General features: G+C 41.1%; 1 long non-coding RNA gene across 1 annotated transcript; it reads right to left on the bottom strand.

The window, feature by feature from the left end:
• Nucleotides 1-1,753: 1,753 nt before the first annotated feature.
• On the bottom strand, nt 1,754-18,936 carry LOC125405516 (uncharacterized). The gene is made up of 4 exons (XR_015737844.1): nt 18,578-18,936; nt 5,532-5,587; nt 4,708-4,935; nt 1,754-4,503 (listed from the first exon to the last, which is right to left on the bottom strand). It is a non-coding gene; the product is annotated as an uncharacterized LOC125405516 (long non-coding RNA).
• Between the last annotated feature and the right edge of the window lie 333 nt (nt 18,937-19,269).

Genomic DNA, 19,269 nt, shown 5'->3' on the forward strand with positions numbered 1-19,269 from the left:
TGTGCCACCACCGCTTGGCTTTATATTTAATTCTTAATAGCCATAGGGTCTTTCTGTGCCTTCTCAAAAAAAAATTAGAAATACAGGAAAAAGAAAAATATAAAAGGTGTTTGGTTCAAGTATCATTACCTGCTCAGCTACCTTGCCAGAAATGCCTTTAAAAATCTAGATGAACCGGGCGGTGGTGGTGCCTGCTTTTAATTCCAGCACTCAGGAGCCAGTGGCAGGCAGATCTCCTTTGAATTCAAAGACAGACTGAGTTCCAGGACAACCAGAACTGTTAAACAAAAAAAATCCTGTTTTGAAAAATTAAAAAAAAAATTTAAAAGATTTATATGTATGAGTGTTCTTCCTGTTCGCCATGTGCATGACTGGATCAGAAGAGGGCATCAGAACCCCTGGAACTGGAGTGGTTTTCATGTGAGACAATAAACCTGGCATTGCTTAATCTACTTTAGTGAAGTCTCCTGTTATCGAAGCAAAAAACACTCTCACTGATAAACATGTAATCATCATCTTCCAGCCAGACTGGGTAGGCAAGCTATTTCCACTACACAAAAGATTTTCATTCAACTAAAAGATTTCTTGAGTGCCTTTCGTATGCTAAATATGTGCAAGAGGTTAACTCAAAGAGAATATAAAATTCTTTACTCACGGAGGTTGTAATCCGGTGATAAATGCAGGAAAAGTGGAAGCAGGCATAATGTTAAGGTACCTCAATGATCAGTCTGGACTAGGAGGTCAGGGAACCCCCAATAAACTATAACAAGACCGTATTTCAAAAATCCATGCAGCATTAGTATCATCCATTTGGTATGTTTCTTTGAACTTGTAACATGATCTGATTTTAGTTGTAGTAAGAATTATCCTATGAGGTCCAACCTAGGCATTCTACATATATACGACAGGTGTGTAGCTTGGTCTACTTGTGAGACTCCTAACAGTGGGTGCAGGGGCTTGAGAATCCATTCCTCATTCTTACCACAACTTAATAGATCATGCTTTGTTGACACCCATGGGAGGCCTGAACAGAAACAGGAGTGGATGGAGGAGTGTGAAGGAGGGGGAGGTAGTGGGAGGAGAGGAGAGGAAGGGAAATTGTAGTTGGGATATAAAATAAAAAAGAGTTACGTATGAGTAAGTGTTAGGTAAAGTACGTTTGGTGGTGAATGGTACTTGGGAGGTGGTGGCATGAAGGTTATGAAGACCAACTTTAGCTATAGTGAGTTTGAGACCAATGTTAGTTACATGAGACTCTGAAAAGGCCAAACTACTACTACTAATGATGATGACAATTTTGGATGTGTGTGTGTGTGTGCACATACACACACGATAAATCAACACTGAGAGCCAGATTATATTTTTCTTTTAAAGAGAAGCATTGAAGCAAGTCAGGCAGTGGTGGCACATGGCTTTAATCCCAGCACTCAGGGAGTCAGAGGCAGGTGGATCTCTGTGAGTTCGAGGCCAGCCTGGTCTACAGAGTGAGTTCCAGTACAGCCAGGGGTACACAGAGAAACTCTGTCTCCAAAAACAAACAAAAGGTACCGAAGCCTTTTGTTTGTTTCTATTTCTAATTTAGAAATAGCAAATACTGAAGATAATGTAATGGGAGCCAAGGCATTTGGTATCATTAGTTGGGAATGCTGAATAGAATAATTTGTAGATTATGATTCCCACAGGTTGCAGTGGATATTATTTTTTTTTAACTCATGAGGGCTAAACTTTCAGAATCTTCATACTGTAGTCAAAATTCCAAAAACTGTTCACAACTTTATTACAGCAAGACAGGGATGAGCACATGAGACACACAAGAAAACAGTGAAGGGAAGAGTCAAGGATAAGCTAAAAGCCCAAGGTGGTGGGCACTTGTAATCAGAGCACTCTGAAGGTTGAGGATCACACAGACCCTGTCTAAAATATCTACAGCTGAAATAGGATGGTGTTTATCATAGCTGCTACTGAAGAGATGGCTACAGGAATTTCCAGGGACGATAAAAACAAACATCAAGAAAGCAGTGATTTGCCCTCCACCAGTTTCATTATGGAAAATGTCTAAGAAATACAAAAGCACAATGAATACTTGTTCAGAAAGATTTACCATGCACCATCAACAGTCATTTCTACCTCCCACTTCCTAGCATTCCAAAGTCAATTCCATTTTATACTCTAAAACAAAGGTTCCAGAGCCAAAGCCCTTGATATCCTAGTTCACTGTGTAGAAGCCCTTTGTCTTAAATGTCATTTTTATAGGCAATCTTCCTTTGGACTGCCAACTTCTAAATAAAGACATGGAGAATTTTTATTAATTATGAAAGCTTGGCCTTAGCTTAAGCTTGTTCCCAACTAGCTCTTAAAACCTAAGTTAACCCATTTGTATTAATCTACATTCTGCCACATGGCTCATCACCTCTCTGGTTACTTCCTCCACATCTGGCTCCAAATCCCTCCACCTCTGACCCCGCCCCCCAGTTTCTCTCTCTCTCTCTCTCTCTCTCTCTCTCTCTCTCTCTCTCTCTCTCTCTTTCTCTCTCTGTCTCTCTCTCCAGAAGCCCCACCTAACCTCTCCTGCCTAGCTATTGGCCATTCAGCTCTTTATTAAAACAATCAGAAGGTGCCTTAGGCAGGTGAGGAAGGACAGAGACAAACCTTTGTTATAGGAGGCCTCTTGTTTGTTCCTGGCTGCTCAGACCCAAAATAACCACACAGAAGCCATATTATTTGCAATACTGTTTGGTCAATAGCTTAAGCGTATTTCTGGCTAACTCGTATCTTAATTTAACCCATCTTCATTAATCTATGTATCACCACATGACTGTGGTTTACCAGCAAAGTTTCAGCATGTATGTCTCTGGCGGCAGCTCTGTGGCTTCTCCTGACTTTGCCTTCTTTCTCCTAGCATTCAGTTTAGTTTTCTCTCTCTATTCTGCCCTGTGCAGGCCTAAGGCAGTTTCTTTATTAACCAATGGTATTCAGAGCATACAGAGGGGAATCCCATATTGCATCCCCTTTCTGTTTAAATAAAAAGGAAGGTTTTAACTTTAACATAGTAAAATTACATATAACAAAACAGGTATCAAGCAAGAATTACAGTTATATCCACTTTATCTTTTATCACAACTAAGGAAAACTATAATTATAGTTATCTATTCCTCAACTCCATCAAAGACTCCAGAAGGTTATACTATTTCCTAAGTAAACAGGAAGTGCATTGTAAACAACTTCCAAAACTCTAGAATTGACAGAAATTTCTTGCTGCCTGGACAGTCACCCAAAGTTCTTCTGTACCGTTGGGACATCCATCTTTAGCCTACAGGCTCATAGTATCCAGCAGACTTTCCCAGGAAGCAGGAAATTTCAAAGACAGTTCCGCCTATATTGGCAGTTTGTCAGTCACTTTCTTCTGTGTCCTGCAGAATGTCTGGAAGATTCTTTCATGAAGCAGAAACCCCAAAGGACTGTCTTTAGGCAAGTTCAGCAGTCATTTCTCTGTGGGTCCTGCATGTCCAGTTCATCAAGCAGTGTCTTGCCAAAATGGCTAACAAACTCCATAAGGAGCCTCTTCAGTGTCAATCTTTCTCTTGAAGTAATTGGTGCTGCCAGGAGCAGATGTGTCTCACTGTCTTGATGAAAAGTCCTAAAGTTCTTAAAACATTTTAAATGCTGGTTGTGTGGTAGTGGTGCATGCCTTTAATTCCAGCACTCGGGAGGCAGAGGCAGGCAGATCTCTGTGAGTTCGAGGCCAGCCTGGTCTACAAGAGCTAATTCCAGAACAGGCTCCAAAGCTACAGAAAAGCCCTGTCTCGAAAAAAAAAAAAAAAACAACAACCAAAAAAAATCATTTTAAATGTCATATTCTGTAGTCTTTGAAATGTTTGAAGAATGCCTATTCATCTGAAATGCATCTCTGTACATCTAGAAAATCTAACTAACATGACTACAAGCTTGACTATTATAAATTACTATTAACCAGTATTTATTAATTATACATTACATTTTTAAATGAGTTGTGCAAACAAAATACCTTAATCAAGGGTAGATATATACATATAAAAAATTGATCTTAAATTGGTATCCGTAAACCAAGATCTATACCAATGCAAAGTATTCATCTCTATATCACATCTTCACATAGATTATCCCCCCTTTTAGTCCAATTAAAGGCTCTTTCTCTAACATCAATAAACTATATACAATGAGAACAATTATCAGGTAAGAATTCTATTCAAAATGTCCAGTCCATTTGTATTTGGCAATTTCAGAGAAAATACTGTATATCTATGTTGGTGAGTCCAAAGCTTTTACCTTAATAACTTTCTTTCATAAATTGTATTATAAACCTAAAAATACCTTTTTAGATCTTAAAACATTTTCCTAGATAAACAACTTATGCTTTTATCTCTCAACCTTTACAAACTTTACATCTGTTTTGTGAGTTTCTTTTCTGAATTTGGTAGCAAAGAAAACTGTAAGACTATATTGATCTTCAATCCCATCAGATGCCTGAAAAGGAAAAAAAAATATTACCTCAGTAAACATGAAGTACAGGGCAAGCAGCTTCCAAAACTATAGAAATGACAGAAACAGCAGGCTGCCTGGACAGCCACCCAAGATTCCTCTGTAATATTAAAGCATCCATCTTCAGCCTACAGGACCAGATTATCTGACAGACCTCTGTGAATCAGGAATGTTGAAGAACCAACCTACCTTGTCTTGGTAAAGTTGGGCAGTTGACTTCTTTTGTATCCTGCTTGTCCAATTTGGACAGGATACTGTTGGCAGCTGAGGCAAAGGCAGTTTCTTGCCCGGTGGCTAGGTCTGCCACATTTAACACAAACTCCATATGGAGGTTCTTCCATGACTTATCTTCTTTGAAGTAGATGGTGCCATCTTTGTTGTTGCCAGGAGTAGATGTATCTCACCATCATGATAAGTCTTAAATTATTAAAACATCATAAATGTCATATTATATAGATCTCTGGCACGTTTGAAGATCACCTATCAAAAATATATCTATTTAACCTTGAAAACATACATGAGGCTAAATAAAGCTTCTTTCTGTCTACATCTGTATACCCTTACAAGTTTGATTGGCATCCTAATTATCCCAAACAGTTTGTAATAGTAGCTTTCAAGGACTATAACTTTATATTTTTAAATGAGCTGTGTTGGGCCAAAATTATCTCAGGGCCTGTACCTCAAGGCCTATAGGACAGAAAAAAGCCTGACTTGAGAACTTTGAGGCCTGTGGGACAGAGAAAAGCCTGGCTCAAGTTTGAGTGAGGATGAGACAGCAGAAATTAGGTAGACGCCACTCCAGTCAGAGGGAGGGTTTGGCTGTCTCTCATTGGATGGAAGAACTCCCACATCACACCATGTCACTTAAGCTATATAAGCTGACACTCACAGTAATAAACTGAGTTCCTGTTTGACTTGACTCCCTATCACGTATGCTTGTCCTGCATCGTGGGGGCTGTGGAAGTAGCATCATGCGCCATGGGGCTGCGGGAATGGGCATATAGTGCACTCACCTTTCCCTGGGGATTAAGGAGGCTCAAGAAGCGAGCAAGTTGCATAGGTACAATACCTTAAACAAGAACAGAAAAATATATACAGTATGTCATAACAAAAAACCTTAAATTTATATCAATATACAAAAATCTATACCAATGTAAAACATTTGAGACTAGTCGTTCTTTAGTTTAAAAGTAGATTCAATAATCTCCTTTTATCCTATCATTCCTTTATCTACTCCTTTTTTCATCCCCATCCCTTCCTTTACACTAGATAGGAGAGAAAAAAAGGATGGTGGAAAGGAAAAGGAAGAAATCCCTTAATCTAATTTCCTTTGTTTAGTTTTCTCCCTGATCATGAACAATAACAACTTGCAACAAATCCTCCCAAATGATAACATACATCCACAACCCACTGAATGACCAAAAACTACCCACCCCATCTCTTTTGAATGTGAGCTTTGTGTTTTAAAATTGCTTCCTATTGTTTGTGGGCAATGTCATCTTTAAGGGACCCTGGGATGATGCTGTTCAGTCTCAGTGTGATGAAAAAGTGCAGGGCTTAACTGAAGTGCTGCCTGGAGTAGTCTGAGGCTTGACCATCTCAGCCAGCCGCTTGGAAGCTGTCCTGGATGCAGATTTTTGAGGAAATAGCAAAGGAAGCATTCTGTGAGGCTGGATCACCTGAGATACTTGTCTTCATTGATGTTTGATCCTTTTGTTCTCAAAATACAAAAACTTTTAAAGGTACTATACATATTTTCAAGTATGGAATGTAAAGTGTGCACAAGTCAGCTGAAAATGATTTTCTGTTCTATGTTTGAGCAGATAAAAGGTACCCGTCAACTTTATATGCTCATTTGGACTATATGACCAATTGTCATGAGGACTCTAGCCAACAAGATTTATGTCTCGTCCAGTCTCAGGTCTGCTTCCACGTAGAGCAATCTCAAGGCTGCTCCCATGTAGAGTGATCAGCATATATATCACCTGTCTTGTAGTTTTTTTCTTTGTTTCTTCCTTCATGTCTGTAGTAAAGATTTTCAGGAGGTCTCCCCCAGTCAGATCTGATCTTCATTAATTTTGAAGAAATCTATAACTTCTTTTTTCCTGTGGAAATAAAGGCATGTCCTCTCCCCCAACACAACACATTTCCTGACTTCCATTCTGAAGATAAGATATCCTTAAAATATGCAGGCTGCTTTAATCCAGCAGTTTTACCCTTACAAACCAATACTTCTTGGCAGCTGTTGTTTTTTGCTCATCAACATTTTAAAAAAATTAACCAGGTGATGGAGGCACATGTCTTTAATCCCAGCACTCGGGAGGCATTAGCAGATGGATCTCTGTGAGTCTGAGGCTGACCTGGTCTACAGTGTAAGGTTCAGGACAGCCAGGACTGTTTCATAGAAAAACCCTGGCTCAAAAGACCAAACAAAGAAACAAAAAAGAATTAATAAACATTATATATTAATTATCTCTAGGGGTCTTTATTACTTTTTTCTGTTTATTAAGCATCTCTCTCTCTCCCTCCCTCCCTCCCTCTCTCCCTTCCTCTTTGGTTTTTTGAGACAGGGTTTCTCTGTAGCATTCCTGGAACTAGCTCTTGTAGACCAGGCTAGTCTTAAACTCAGAGATCTGCCTGCCTCTGCCTCTGGAGTGCTGAGATTAAAGGTGTGTGCCACCACTGCCCAGCTTGCATCTCTTTTAAAGTACAGTTGGATCTTTCTATGACTGCTTGTCCTTAGGATTCTGTGGTATACCTGTAACACGCTTTTTGTTGTAGTATGTAAAAACTGTTTCATTTGACCAGAGACATATTCTGTAATGGCAAATCAATCCCATACCAGTTGTGTTTTAAAGGGGTATTTATTTTTGGGGGGGGTAAACTTACATACACATAAACCATCAGGAAAGGAGCCTAGTCGCTGGAGCAGGAGCCGGAACCAAGCACCGGAACCAAGAGGCCGAACTGAGGCTTGCTGCTCTTCTTTTAAAGAGAAATATACCACGCCTCAGTGGGCTGGTATTTCAGCGGCTATTGGCTGACGGAGCGGAAGGCGCTTCTGCAGCACCTCTCCCTTTTGTTTAAGTAAGAAAATTCTAAGTCTACTATGAAATTATATACAGTAAGTACAAACCTACAAAATTATATACAATAAGTACAAATATCCTATTCTAACTAGCTAAAGTCTTGTATAATAAATAACTTGGCCAAGTCATGAGAGGAAAGTAGCTACATTTATCTAGTCTTCAACCCCATAGAAGATCCGAGAAGGGAAATAATGTTACCTGAGTAATTAGGAAGTGCAATCAAAGAACTTCCAAAACATGCAACAAATCACAGAAACAACTGGCTACCTGGGCAATCACCAAAGACCTGTTTGCAGCGTTGAAGCAACCAACTTTGACTAAGGCCTAGAATAACTGGCAAATTACTTTTAACAGGCAAGAGATTATTCAAAACGATCTTACCCTGTCTTGGCAAGATTTAACAGTTCTGTTTATCCATTTCCGGATTTTATCCATTTCCGGATTTTATCCATTTCTGGATTTTAACAGGCAAGACATTTTTCAAAACCGTCTTACCCTGTCTTGGTAAGATTTGACAATTCTGCTTATCCATTTCTGGATACCGTGTATTTGTCAGTAGTTGAGGTATGGGCAGTTCCTTGGCCAGAGGCCAGTTTTGTCAAGAAGACAAGCTCCAAGTAGAGTGTCTTTGGTGCTCAACAATTTCTCAGTAATAGGTCGGTGTTGCCAGGAGTGATTGTGTCTCACTATACAGAAGTCTAAGATTAAATTAAATGCCATTTTCTACAGCTCTTCGAAGAGGTTGAAGACTATTTATATATAATCTCTATGTATCTAAAGAACCTGATTAGTCTAACCATAAATATGACAGACATAGACGACTATTGGTCTACAATTCTTAACATGTATCTAACTTAAAGACTAAGAGAATAAACAACTGTGCAATAAATGAGGACAATGACCTCCAAATGTAAACAATAAATATCAATACATAAACAATATATGAGTATCTTAATCAGAGGTAGAAATGTACACTGAAATATGGTATACATAAATCAATACAATATATATCAATACATAAAAAATGTCTTAAACAGGTAGAAGCATGCATACATACAATATTCAATATAATTTAACTTTGTATCCATATACAAAAATCTATGCCGATGTAATTATCTATAAACAATAACTCACAAATACCATTATTATCTATCCAATTTTCCCTCTTTTTTTTCAAAAAGATCCCTGAGTTTATAAAATTCCTTTCCCAACTTTCAACTGTATACTAATTATAATCAATCCCTAAATATTGTTCCTAAACCTGAGGACAAACTTTGCTGAGAGAGGGGACATCGTTCTCTAGAATTACTTCTAGCTGTCATGGGGATGAGGTTCTTTCTGGAGGATCCTGTGAAAGTAAAATGATGGTTAAATGTCAAGATCAATGTCTTTTAAAATTGCAAACAGTCTCTGAGTATTTTGTGGAGGTCTGGCCAGAATGTTGTACAAGATGTGCACCATTTCTGCTAACCAAGTTGCAATCATCTGTGCAGCTGATACCTGAAACAGGACTTGTAGTAGCACTATCAGTATCATGACATCATATCAACTGAGTGGAGTTGTTGTTATGGGGGTCCCATCTTCTTCCTGGAAACTTCAAATGTCAATGCAGAAAAAACTCATTGTTCATTGTGGAAAACTTAAACATTAACTATATAAACATATACAATCATATATTCAATGAAAGGTATGATAGACATATTCAATGAAAAGTATGATAGATATGAAGAAAAGCAAAGATGTTTTCTAAACTCGTATTTCTTTCTGTCTCATATCATGGCTCTTGACATAAGACAGAAACTCCAGAAACTCTGGTTTTTTTCTCCTAACAACAGGCGTGGAATTAGAGAGGGACCGAGCCAAGAGTCCAACTCCAAAACCAGCTCTATAAATTCAGAAATATGATTTAGTATATTCCAGAGCTTCATACTCACAGAACCTATTCAGTTTTCTTGATAATCCATATTGGGTAGTTATTTTTCCATCTGTCAGTATTCAAACATCCAGGGTCCTTTGAATTTTTCAAAGACGAGTGTTTTCCTGTGGAGATAAGAACAGAGCCCTGCCCCCATTCTATGTTTTTCTTACCACCTCTATGGTTATCATCATTGTAGATGCTGTCATTTCTCCTTTCCAAGAGGTTTCTTCTCTTCAAATCTAACCTTTATTAATTTTGATGGTATCCACAATTTTTCTTCTCCTGTGGAAACAAGAGCAAAACCCCTTCCCCAATGTAGCACATCTCCTGGCTTCCGTTGAGAGGTCAGCACATCCTTGATAGAAACCGGTTGATTTAGTTCAACAGACTTTTCCATTATCCAATGTCTTTCTGCCGCTGTTGTTCCCTTCTCATTAGCGTTAAGAAAATTCAAGGTTAATAAGGCATTATGTAATCGATTTCTGGGGCATTTTCCACCCCTTTCTGCTTATTTAACATATCCTTTATAGTTCGATTTGATCTTTCTATGACTGCTTGACCTGTAGGATTGTATGGTTTACCTGTAACATGCTTAATATTATAATAAGCAAAAAACTGTTTCATTTTCCTAGATACATAAGCTGGACCATTATCTGTTTTTATTTGTGCAGGTATACCCATAATGGCCATAACTTCTAATAAATGTGTGATTACTGAGTCAGCTTTTTCTGAGCTTAAAGCCTGAATAAGTGTCAATGGTGTTATGTACATATTTTAATTTTCCAAATTCTGCAAAATGGAAGACATCCGTCTGCCAGATTTCATTCCTTTGAGTACCCTTCGGGTTAGTCCCTACAGGTAGTGGTGTTTGGTTATATAAAGAGCAAGTAGGGCATCTCTTTAAAATCTCCTTAGCTTGTTGCCATGTAATGGAAAACTCTTTCTTTAAACCTTTGCTATTAACGTGATGTTTTTATGAAATTCTGAAGCCTGCAACACGCTTCCAATCAATAATTGATCAATTTCTGCATTACCTTGTGCTAGAGGACCTGGCAGATCCGTATGGGACCGGATGTGTGTTATGTACATCGGGCAAAGCCTATTCCTGATTATGTCTTGTGCCTGGATAAACAATGAAGTCAACTCTGTATCATCTGGTATAAATTCAGCAGTTTCAATATGCAAGATAACTCTTTCTGCATATTGTGAATCTGTAACAATATTAAGAGGTTCTTTAAAATCCCTTAACACCATAAGAATGGCATATAATTCTGCCTTCTGGACAGAAGTATAAGGGCTTTGTTCCACCTTACTCAATTCATCTGATTTGTAACCAGCCTTCCCTGATTTAATAGCATCAGTATAAAATGTACAGGCTCCAGTTATTGGAGCATCACGTACAATTCGAGGAAGAATCCAAGAAATTCTCTTTATAAGGTTAAGTCTACCACTTTTTAGATAGTTGCTATTAATTTCTCACAAAAAATTAACACAAGCCCTTTGCCATGGTTCATTGTCTTCCCATAACCTTTTTATTTCATCGGTAGTAAAAGGCACTATAATTTCTGCTGGGTCTATACCTGCTATTTGACGAAGTCTCAGTTTACCTTTTATAATTAATTCAGAGACCTTTTCTACATAAGTTTTCAATTTTTTACTTGGTTTGTGTGGTAAAAAGATCCATTCTAAAATAGTATATTCCCTCTGCATTAAAATTCCCGTAGGAGAAATTCTGGAAGGCAATATGACTAGAATGCAACTAAGATTTGGATCCACCCTATCTACATGTGCCTTCTGTAATTTTTCCTCAACCATGGTCAGTTCCTTTTCTGCTTCAGCCGTTAATTCTCTGGGACTATTCAAATCTTTGTCACCATCTAAGGTTTTGTTTAAATGAATTATTAGATCAGGTGCTATCCCAACAGCTGGTCATAGACTGGAAATGTCTCCTAACAATCTCTGAAAACCATTAAGAGTCCGTAACCGGTCTCTTCTAATTTGTGCCTTTTGTGTCCTAATTTTCTGTAAACCTATTCTGTAACCTAGGTAATTAACAGAATCTCCTCTTTGAATCTTTTCAGGAGCAATTTGTAATCCCCATTTAGGCAAAATTATTTTTACTTCCTCAAACATTCTTTCTAAAGTATCTATGTTTGAATCGGATAACAAAATGTCATCCATGTAATGGTATATTATAGATTTAGGGAATTGCTTACATATTATTTCCAATGGCTGACTTACAAAGTATTGACACAGGCTGGGGATATTGAGCATTCCCTGTGGGAGGACAGTCCACTGGTATCTCCTAGTAGGCTGGGAGTTATTATAAGTAGGCACTGTGAAGGCAAATTTTTCTCTATCCTTTTCTTGTAATGGTATGGTAAAGAAGCAATCCTTCAAGTCAATAACTATAAGAGGCCATCCTTTGGGTCACAGAGAAGGCAGAGGAAGTCCAGACTGTAGAGGGCCCATAGGTTGAATTACCTTTGACAGCCCTTACATCCGTCACCATTCTCCATTTGCCAGATTTCTTTTTTACAACAAACACAGGAGAATTCCAAGGGCTAGTGGACTCCTCAATATGTTGAGCATCTAATTGCTCCTGTACCAATTGTTCTAAAGCCTGCAATTTATCTTCAGCTAAAGGCCATTGTTTAACCCATATTGGCTTTTCAATTAGCCATTTTAAAGGTAGGGCTGTAGGTACCTCTAAAGGTTTGTTAGTTGTTTTATGTTCTTGTACAGCCTGAATGGCTGGTGACTTTTGTGCATAGTACTTTTATTATATCCTTCCCAGAATCATGACTTCCTGAGACTGCAGAAATGTTAATCTGGGTATTCCATTGTTGTTGCAGGTCACGGCCCCATAAATTTATTGCAATATCAGCTACATATGGCCTTAACTTTCCTCTTTGACCCTCTGGCCCAATACAGTGAACCCATCTCATGCTTTGTTTAAGTCAAGATATGGTTCCAATTCCTAGTAATTGAACATCTGCCTCTTGAAGAGGCCAATTTGGATGCCAAGATTCTGGAGTGATGATACTCACATCTGCTCCTGTGTCTATCAAGCCAACAATCACAATTCCATTTATACGTACTCTCAGCTTTGGTCTCTGATCATTTATAAAAGTTTGCCAAAATACACGTTTCTTATTTCCTAATTGAATTCCTGACTTATCCTCCAAATTTGCATCATTTAGAACCTTATGATCTTGTACAGAAGCTTCTGGAGTTTTTAATTTTCCTGGTGTGACATGTCCTCCACGGTTTCTGGGAATGACTGGGCCACTTTTGGCTTGGGGGCCTGCGAGAGGCCCCTCAGGGAGTTTCCCAATGGTATCGGGTTGCCTTGTCTGTCTGTTGTTGATCTGCATTCATTCGTCCAATGTCTTCCTTTACCACACTTCATACATATACCTGAAGGCCGAGGTTTCCTATTCCTGCCATTCCCAGATGAAGTGTTATTCCTAGAAATACCTTGCCTGCAATCCCTTTTTAGATGTCCAAATTTGCCACAATTAAAACATTTGGCAGGTTGATGTCCCCTCATCGCTTTAGAAATCGCTTCTCCTACCCAAGATTTGTCATCGTAATTAAAGGTCTGAAAATTCATGGTATTCTGGATCCATTCATTCATCCATAGGTGCTGATCTAGACCTTAAAGGCCCAATTATCTTTTTGCAGTCTAAGTTTGCATTTTCAAAAGCCAGTGATTCAAGAATTAGTCGTCTAGCTTCTGGGTCTGTTATTCCTGTGTTCAGAGCCTTAATTAATCTTTGCAAAAAGTCTGTATAGGGTTCTCCCTGTCCCTGCCTAACCCTAGTATATGACTCTACCTTTCTTCCTGGCTCTGGTAATCTACCCCAGGCATTTAAAGCTGCCTTGTGGCATAGAGACAATACTTCATCATCATAAAGAGCTTGGACCTGTGGATCAGCGTAAGCTCCTATGCCAAGAATTTGATCCTGTGAAACCTCTACACCTTTTGCTCTTCCTTGCTGTTCCATATGTTTGGATTCTTCCTTGAAATAAACTCCAAACATCAAGGAAGGTCCATCTTCGAGGACCGCTGAAGCTAACTGTGAGAAATCGTGGGAGATAGCCCTGACAATAGAAGCCCAAGTCCTTATCATTTTCTTAACAAATGTAGAGTGCAAGCCATAATTAACAACGGCTTGCTTAATTTCCTTTAGGACATTCATACCTACTGGCGTCCATCTAGATTCTTTGGCTCTCTTTGAGCCTTTAGAAGTTGATGCTTTGTCAGAATAAATTACAGGGTATGTTGCTAAAACCCTGGGTAAGCCAGTTCTAACAGGTGGTGGTGGCATTGTATCCTGCCCTTGTGTCTTCTCACCAGGCTCATCAGTTCCAATAATTTTTTCAATCATTTCAAATCTTTGTATCATCGCCTCTCTTAAATCCTGAATCTCCTGACCTGTGTGTGTTTCTAGTGATTTCACTAAGGTATCAATTTTTTGGTCCCCATTCTGCACTTGTGATTCCAAGGTCTTAATGGTTCCTTTTAAAGATAGTATCTCTTCCTTGAACTGCCCCTGGATATCATGTAAATTGCCATCCTGGAGGTATATTCTGTCTGTTACCTTATCAAAACTCTGTGATAACTTTTCAAAGTCAAATTCAACAGCTTGAATCCTTTCAGGTAATTTCTTAGTGCCCTTAGATAAGGAGTCAATTTTGCCTATCATAGTATCAATCCTATCAATTAATGCCACATATTTCCACAATGATATAACATTAAGAAGGAAACTAAAACCTAATAACCAGTAAATCGAGGGACCTCCATAGGCATATAGGCCACTTGTGATTTTTACCAAAGTGGCAGCAAAAGCTGCAGCTAGAGTCCCATTAAAAAAGAAACCTGCCATTTTACCTTTCAGCCACCAGATGGGGATGTCTCCGAGTCGCCACTGGAACCACTGTAGGCTTCACGACAAATCCTGTTTTAAAATCTGCTCTGTTATTTGTTCAAAAACTGGGGAAAATGAGTCAACTGAGAGGTCAGATGTACACAGAGAGAAAATCCAGAGGCCAGGCACAGAGCACAAAAGGTCAGAGAACTTCTAGTGGCCAATAAGCAAGGCAGCCTGGCCTACCCCGGCCAGGCTCTCCTGCCCTGCCGCTCTGTTCAACCTGATGCAGAGGGTCGTGACACAGCCATTGTGCTGTTGCTAAAGAGGCCTAGTGCTTTGGGCCCCGTGTCCCTGTGCTGGGATTAAGGGTCAAGCTGCTTGCAGCGCTCCCAATCAGTTATGGTGGATGGTGGGGGGTTTCAAACAGCTTGCTGGAACTTCAAAGGGAGCTTGCACTGTGAGCTCTTTGACTCACGTTGCAAGGAAAAAATTTAAAATCCGTGCAGAACAGGGCAAAGTAGGCCGGCAGAGACTGTCTGAACCTGTGTATCCTGGGAGGCGTGGAGGTTATGGCTGAGGGAGGGCTCGTGCCAAGCCGAGGTGGCCAAGCCGAGCTGGCGGCAAGCAGCCAAGCCAGAGGCCGGCAGCTGAGCCGGTGGGTGGGTGGGGGTGTGAGGTGGTTCTTAAACCAAACGCTAGGCGCCAAATAATGGCAAATCAATCCCACACCAGTTATGTTTTAAAGGGGTATTTATTTTGGGGGGTAAACTTACACACACATAAACCATCAGGAAAGGAGCCTAGTCGCTGGAGCAGGAGCCGGAACCAAGAGGCCGAACCGAGGCTTGCTGCTCTTCTTTTAAAGAGAAATATACCACGCCCCAGTGGGCTGATATTTCAGCGGCTATTGGCTGACGGAGTGGAAGGTGCTCCCGCAGCACTGTGGGCTCGTGCTTCAGCGACTATTGGCTGAAGCAGCAATTCTGGAGCATTGTCAGTTTTAATTTGTAAAGGCATTCCTAATAGAGTCATTACTTTTAATAAGAGCGTAGTTATAGAATCAGTCTTCAGAGTTTAAAGCAGTTGCCCACTGAAGTCCTGAATATGTATCTATGCTATGGTGCACATACTTTAGCTGTTCTATCTACTAAAACTGCCCTGACTTTAATATCTGTTATTAATGGCTGTCTTCAGAGAAGTTCTGTTTAATTGTACTGCAGATGAATTTCTCTGCTGACCTGCAATGGCCAAATTGAATTGATGTCAGAGCCTGCAAGAAGGTCCCCTAGGGCATTTCCCAACAAGGGGTTACCTTGTTTGTCCCTAGTTGATCTGCATTCATTAGTTCAATGCTGGCCTTTGCCACACCTTCTGCATACTCAAGAAGGCTGGGGGTTTCTGTTTGGATTATCTGTAGAAAAAACATTGTTCCTAGGAACAGCTTGCCTACAATCCCTTTTCAAACGAATCCCCTTGCTTAATACAAAACATCTGACATTTTGACTTTTCATAAAAGTTTTATAAATTTCTTCTCCTATTGGAGTAGCATAAGGATGAGATCCAATATCAGCCATGTTGCTAATCTATTCCTCTAGGCGTGCTGATCTTGCCTTTAAAGGCTTAATCACCCCTTTGCATTCCAAATCAGCATTTTCAAAAGCCAAAGATACTATTAATATTCGTCTGACTTCTGGATCTGATAACTTTTCTACTTACAGCTGAAGCCAATCTTCGAAAAAAAAAAAAATCAGTGAAGGCTTCTCCTGAGCCCTGTAAAATGTCAGTAAGCAGTTCAGACCTTTTCCTGTTTCCTTACCTTGTCCCAAGCACTTAAAGCTGCTCTACCACACAGTGTCAAGGTGGTATCGTCGCAGTCAACCTGCATTTGTTCCTCAGCATATGGACCTGCACCTAGCAACTGATCTTGGGAAACAGTGGTACCTCCAGCCCTAGTTCTCACTCCTATATCCCTAACCTCCTCCTTCCCCCATGCTTGCCATTGTAACTGCGGACCAGCTTCTAATACCAGAGGACAGGAGTTACATTCTCTGCACCCACAGGAGAGCTCACAGCCACCCTTAACTCCAGTTCCAGGGATCTGGTTCCCTCTTCTGGCCTCTCCAGGCACTAGGTATAACACCCACATAGGTAAAATTAAAAATGATTTTCTTTTTTAAGAACTCCCTTTGTTTTTGTTTTCAAAGAGGAAGAGACCTCATGTTAAGCCTGTCTCTAGCCTGGACTGCGGGGAATCTTTTCCCAGGTTAAGAAAGCTACTGGTATAACCGCGTTCAAATCTTCAGTTTGAGATGCGAAAGTATGTTTGAATATTTGAGCGTGACTGACAGGCAAGTAGGCTTAGAGGAAGGAACTGTGGCAGCGAAGCAGACAGAGTCCGGAGACCCCTCCCCGCTGGCCGCTCTCCAGCCTCAGTAACTGGCTGATGAGATACTGAGTGATGTCCTCTATCTGGCACCAGCTGAAGAGCCTAGCAGGGGCTGTCTGCCTTCAGGGAGAGGTCTCCAGCATCCTGAAGGCGGCTGCCTGAGCCTGCAGCTTACTCTGTGAGCTGACTGCTGTGTAGCTTCTGGGCCCCTGTTTGCTCTCCTTAACTGTGCCAGGGCCTTTCCCACGCAAGGAAAATTCCAGTAAAGGCACCTCCGACTGACAAGCACCTCAGCCATGCTACTTGGCCACCTCCCGGCACCCAGTCCGCCAACACATAAAAAGAGCGCTGTTCTGCTAGCGCCTCTTTGCTAGCCCAGTTCAGCGCAGCAGCTCCTGCGGCTGTCCCTCCCAGACACCATCAGCCCCAATTCCAAAACTGTCATGCAGAGACCTGGCGCAGATCCTCCCCCTGGCCCAGTGCGTGGTAAGGGGCGAGAAACTGGAGACCCGCCAAGATCCTGAACCAAGGGAGGTGACTTTTCTTCAGAACCACCCATCACTCTTCCTCACACCTGTGCAGCAGGAGGCTAAGGCCTGGGTCTGAATCCCTGCCAACCCTGATCTAAAGATCACAGCCCTGAGACCTGTGCCCCGGAAAGAATGCAAGGGTACAGAATCCTGAGCTGGCAGGGGGAATAGCCAGGCACACATGAGCAGAATGCAGTCAAGAAACACAGAAAGACAAACATCCGAGACCAGAGAAACCCACTTGACGTATACGACAGGAAACAGTCAGTCAAGACCTTTTAATACAGTTCCTCTGTTGTGATGATCCTAACTTTAAAATTATTTTTGTTACTTAATAATCGTAGCTTTGCTACTATTACGATTCGTAAGGTAAATATTTGATATGCAAATTATTTAAATGCAACCCGCAGGTTGAGAATCATTCTCTAGAAACTCAAGGTTTAGGTGCAAAGCGGAAACGAATTACGTCGTTGGCCCTCCTGGGTAAGAAACGGCTGTGCCAGACAAAATCTTAGCCAGTGTCCCAGTAAGAGGGGATTAAAGATGCTAAGAGGGTCTGGTACATGACCCAGCCTGCCGACCCTCACTCCAGCTAGGTCTGTGGCTCAGGCCTCTAGTCCCCAAACACCTGGTCTGCCACTGGCTGATGTGAGCCCTGATTCCCAGCCACACGTTCCCATGACTACCCTCCCTGCTTTAGTCTGAATTGGACCCCATAGAGGCTTTGTTCTCTACGTTTCATCAAACCCATGCCCTGCTGGAAGCATCCCATATCTAGAAAGGTCTTTTTATCTAACTGTAATCCTCTCTATATCAGCTTGCTTATTCCTAACCTGGTGGTGTTACTGCCCCTTTCTGCCCTGGGACCCCAATGCTCCAAGGTGTGTTGTCACCATGGCACAGGGGGTTCAGGTCTCTACAGGAAGACAAGTTGTTGTTGTGTGACAAGACTTTTCCTGGGGAGACGCAACACAAGTCAAGCCTACTCACCCCAGAGAGGGAGCCCACAACAGACCAAAGTAAGAATACCATCAAAGTTCAACTTGGTGAGCCAATGAGTTTTATTGGGGTTACTAACACAAGAAGGGGTGAGGGCTACTTACAGGGGCGGAAATGACTCACGGACAGCTGCATTACCACAATCTGAGCTGCAAAGAAGAGTATGTATCTAGACCAGTTGCCTGGAAGAAACAGAAACCAGCTGAGCTGCCCGGACTCAGTTTAGAACAACCGAGTCACTTAGAAGAGATACTTCCTACCTGTTGAGCTGCGGGCAGGCTGTGCAGTGTGCCAGGGTTCCCAGCGTTTGCGGGCGGTCACTTATGCTGGGGTAGGCTTTGGTGAGTTTGTATTGCAGGTCTGGAATTGTAATGTGAGTACTAGTTCTTTCTCCCCAGGGGAACCAGCCCAGGCCTTTCCCTTAAAGGGGAAGGAGCGCCTCCTGCTGGAGAAGAGGAGCTCAGGCCTAAAGGGAGTTTTCGTCATGTCTTGACAGTTTTAACGACCAGATTTTTAGCTGTCCCCACAAAGGCGTACCACACCCTTCTCAATTTGCATCTCCAAAGCAGGTGGCATCCAGTTCTGTCAAGTTAAGAGACCAACCTCCCCCCCCACACACACAGGTGTGTGGCTGTGTGAGTCACTACAGTCTGTTTCTATGAAGAATTTGACTACTCCATGTCAGATCATATCATATGTGTTCGTTCTATATTGAATTTTTTAAAGAGAGTTGGGAACTAAGGGCCTTTACCAGAGGAAAACATAAGAAAAAGCAGGATCTTCTAAAAGATTTATTAATCAGAGATGGCTAGAGAAGAGGGGACGTTTGAGGGACTTCCACTCGATATTCGGTAATAGGGCACATGTAGGGCGTCGGCTGCTTAGCGTTGGAAACAGAAGAGATCCGGGGCTCAAAGATCTGGGCCAAGATACAGAGTAGGGCGGCTTCCAG

This window comes from Myodes glareolus, chromosome 1, assembly GCF_982192425.1.
Source record: "Myodes glareolus chromosome 1, mMyoGla1.1, whole genome shotgun sequence".
In the NCBI taxonomy this organism is placed as follows: domain Eukaryota; kingdom Metazoa; phylum Chordata; class Mammalia; order Rodentia; family Cricetidae; genus Myodes; species Myodes glareolus.